We start from the raw sequence: 5,000 nt of genomic DNA on the forward strand, positions 1-5,000 counted from the left end.
GAAAAAGGCTTGTTCCCTGCAAAGCACTGAAGAGCCACTTATCCAAAGAGGTTGCGCATAAATAATTTGAAGGATTGTTCAATATATCTCAAACATTGGGTCTGTATTAAGCATTTACTGTACAGGTCAAAGGTCACAGATGGAGCTGATGGATGGATGGTGTTTAATTTTATTGTTTAGTTTAAAAGGCATAACATGAACATACTGGAACAGAACTTGATGACACAGGCTATTTTTTGATAATGTTTATTGAGAACATGAAACAACAGCACAGTGGGAGACTGTCAGTTTTATCTCCAAGCCCTGTTCTAAATGTTAGTGTGAGTGTGTGTTTGACAATTAAATGTCATGTAAAAAGACAACATTTGAATGGAAAAATAAATGATTTCAGTAAAGAGACACACTTTTTGAGATTTGAAAAGAAAAAGAACCCTTGTGTAAATGTTCTAGAACTGTATTTTTCTGTATGGTTTTTACTATAGTTAAAACAGCATTTATTAAAAGTCAGAAACATTGTTTGTGTTTGAGCTTCATCACATAATGACATTTGGCTGTTTTTTAGTGTGGCTGCAGATGAGTTCACATCTCAGTGTCACATGACCTGGATCCAGCAGAGGTCCTTTTGTTCTTTTGTTTGAAGGTGACAAGATGCGGGGGTGTGTGTGTGTGTGTAAGCGGAGTGCATTTTACACTCAATCTTTTACCAAAGATTAGAAGGTCAGAAACAGTTTGCCTGTACACTGCAATAACATATCATTTAATTTAATTTTATTGTTTAGTTTAAAAGGCATAACATGAATATACTGGAACAGAACTTGATGACACAGGCTATTTTTTGATAATGTTTATTGAGAACATGAAATGTAATAGTCAAACACACACACTGACATTTAGAACAGGGTTTGGAGACAAAACTGACAGTCTCCCACTGTGCTGTTATTTCAAGTAAAAAGACAACATTTGAATGGAAAAATAAATGATTTCATTAAAGAGACACACTTTTTGAGGTTTGAAGGGAAAGGGGACTATTGTATTAATGTTAACTGTATTTTTTTACATGGTTTTAACTATATACACTGCAAAAAAAATGCTTTTCTTTCTTAGATTTTTTTTGTCTTGTTTCTAGTCCAAACATTTAAAAATTCGGTAACACTTTATAATAACTACACACTATAAATCATTTATTAAGCATCAGTAAATAGTTAATTCATTATCTGTTAAGCATTAACTCTACAATAATAAGCATTAGTAAGCAGTTTATAACTGCAGCTACAAATACTGTATTCTTGACTTACAAACATATTTATAATGTGCTTAATAATTGTACTTTCATACTTTGTTAGTGATTTATTTTTCATTACTAAATTAAGTATCGCATCATTTACAAACCAGTTGTATTTAAGAGTAGTTGAGGGTTTTTAGGATCATTCAGAATGAGTTAGTAAATGATTAATAAACTATTGAAATCAACGTTTATATGTCTTATTATTCAGGCATATATTAAGGGTTACTATGTATGTTAATAAATGCTTTATTAACTCAACTTCATCGAGTTTTGTGATCCGATGTAAAGTGAGGACTAATTATGCTTTATAAACCCCTTATAAATGACAAATAAAGGCTCAGTTAAATTCTAAACAGGAAAAGCGAAATTATTCATTCCTTTTCATTTAAAGCTACACAAATAAAACTGTCCTTCAAATGAAAAATAAATCTTTGCAAACTTCTCTAAAATAAAATAACTGTAGAGTTTAAACATTGCATCTTATTATATTGTTAAATTATTATATTGTTGTTTTATCCAGTTTTATGTCTTATTTTGACACTCCTGTTATTCAGCAATGTTTACTGTACAGTAATTTTATTTTTTAGAAAAGATTGCAAATATTATTGTTCATTTGATTCTGAGCCTTTAATAGTCCTCACTTTAGATTAGGTCACAAAATTGCATGAAGTTGAGTTAATAAAGCATTTATTAACATATTAGTTAACTATTAATATATGCCTGAATAATAAGACATATAAACGTTGATTTCAATCGTTTATTAATCATTTACTTACTCATTCTGAATGATCCTAAAAACCCTCAACTACTCTTAAATGCAACTGGTTTGTAAATAATGCGATACTTAATTTAGTAATGAAAAATAAATCATTAACTAAGAATGAAAATACAGTTGTTAAGCATATTATATAGGTGCTTATAGGTCAAGAATACAGAATTTGTAGCTGCAGTTATAAACTACTTACTAACATTTATTAATGTAGAGTTAACAGATAATGAATTCACTAGATGCTAATGCTTAGTAAATGATTCATAGTGTGTAGTTATTATAAAGTGTTACCGAATATTCTTAAATAAAGAAGAAATATCTTGTTTTAAGAAATAATAGGCCAAAATTTAGTGAGTTTTTCCTTAAAAAAAGCTAAATAATCTGCCAATGAGGTAAGCAAAACAATCTTGTTTTTCTTTTTAACATAAGATTAATTTGCTTACCCCATTGGCAGATTATTTTGCTTGATTTAAGGAAAAAGCTCACTTAATTTTGGCATATTATTTCTGACAACGGCAATATGCTTTGCTCGTCTATAAAATTCTCCTTGATTTAAGAATTTTTAGATATTTGGACTAATTAAAAACAGCTTTTATTAAAAGTTAGAAACATTGTTTATGTTCAAGCTTGATCACATGATGACATTTTTTTAAATGATCCAGATGCTTTCTCCTGTCATTTTGGATATTAATGTATTTAAACTAAATATATTTCCCCAACCTAAATTCAATTCAATTCACCTTTATTTGTATAGTGCTTTTACTATGTAGATTGTGTCAAAGCAGCTTCACATGAATTTTATAAAGTAAATTGGAACAGTGTAGTTCAGTTTGTAGTGTTTAAGTTCAGTTCAGTTGAGCTCAGTTCAGTGTGGTTTAATAATCACTACTGAGAGTCCAAATACTGAAGAACAAATTCATCGATGCACAGCTCTACCGATCAAAAACCTTGCAAGCTAGTGGTGACAGCGGCGAGAAAAAATTAAAAAAAAAACACCACTTGGCAAAAGTGAAGAAAATATAAACCCACTCCCAAGTGTGTTACATTTCTGCTGCAGATAAGCACAGACCTCAGTGTCACATGACCTGGATCCAGCAGGGGTCCTTTTGTTTGAAGGTGACCTGGATCCAGCAGGGGCCCCTTTGTTCTTTTGTTTGAAGCAGACAAGATGCGGGTGTGTGTGTGTGTGTGTGTATGTAAGTGGAGTGCCATCTACACTCAATCTTTTACCAAAGATTAGAAGGTCAGAAACAGTTTACCTGTACACTGCAATAACATATAATGTGAAAAATATATGCTGTTGTTTGGACAGAGGTCTGCATCTGAACACAGTTTAGTCTTTTAAAAGATGCCAGTGCGTCCGGCAGCATTTGTGGTCATGGAAGTCCCTGAAAAAGGCTTGTTCCCTGCAAAGCACTGAAGAGCCACTTATCCAAAGAGGTTGCATATGTTTTAAACCATGAAGTGTATTTATTCTTTTAAAGGATGGCACATTTTTAAATCACATAAATAATTTGAAGGATTGTTTAATATATCTCAAACATTGGGTCTGTATTAAGCATTTACTGTACAGGTCAAAGGTCACAGATGGAGCTGATGGATGGATGGTGTTTAATTTTATTGTTTAGTTTAAAAGGCATAACATGAACATACTGGAACAGAACTTGATGACACAGGCTATTTTTTGATAATGTTTATTGAGAACATGAAATAACAGCACAGTGGGAGACTGTCAGTTTTGTCTCCCAACCCTGTTCTAAATGTTAGTGTGAGTGTGTGTTTGACAATTAAATGTCATGTAAAAAGACAACATTTGAATGGAAAAATAAATGATTTCAGTAAAGAGACACACTTTTTGAGATTTGAAAAGAAAGAGAACCCTTGTGTAAATGTTCTAGAACTGTATTTTTCTGTATGGTTTTTACTATAGTTAAAACAGCATTTATTAAAAGTCAGAAACATTGTTTGTGTTCAAGTTTAGTCTGACTGAAAAGTCTGCTCACACAGGCAGATAAGAGTGACTTCCTCATCCCCCCAGACACAAAGTCTGTGTGTGTGTGTTTGAGTGTGTGTGTGAGCTATTAACATAATCTCCTCACACCCCATCCCCCTTTACCTGTTTAACCTGTGTCTCAGTGCGCCATCTAATGGAAGTTCATAGGTTTGCAGTCTGACTAACATTTGAAAAGTAAAAGGTATTGTATTTAATGTAATAACTATGTGAATTAGTAAGATACAATCAAATATATCATGTCATTTAAAAGTACAAATTTCCAGCTTTCCAATGAGCCCACATATGTTACTGTACCTTACTGTATACAAATTTGGCAAATTGAGTTTTTTTCTGGTGCATGTGCTGAGAATGAATATTTGATGGTAATTATTTATAATTTAATTTTAAAGCTTTTTTAAATAACTAACATAATTAAAAAAAAACACATTCTTAGCTTTCCAATGAACCCACATAGGTTACTTGTTCAGAAATATATATAATATGCCTTTAATCAGAATCCAACTTGACAAATATCCCAAATCCAACCTCCATTTGTCATCATCAGGAGTGGAAATACTGGATAAAGTGATAAAAGTTGTGGGTTCTGTGCATCTCACTGAGTGGCATCACTGGCATCACTGGCTCACTGGCATCATAGATTCTGAAAATGAAAAAAATACACACATGTTCTGCATATGAATTAAAATTTGCCTAATTCAGTTTATTTGTGCATGTGCTGAGAGTGCATGTCTGATGTAGCTCTGGTAATTTTTTTTTGCTATTTTTAAATGACTAAAATCAATAAAAAAAAAAAAAAAACCCTTATTCTTAGCTTTCCAATGAGCCCACGTGTAACTGTATTTTGTTCAGAATTCAAAAAAAAAAGGTCTGTTCACCAGTATTGTAGCATTAAAACAGAAACCAACTTTGAAATGACTTTAAGTTAATAACTT

Source organism: Danio aesculapii, chromosome 6 (assembly GCF_903798145.1).
Source record: "Danio aesculapii chromosome 6, fDanAes4.1, whole genome shotgun sequence".
NCBI classification, from domain to species: Eukaryota; Metazoa; Chordata; class Actinopteri; order Cypriniformes; family Danionidae; genus Danio; species Danio aesculapii.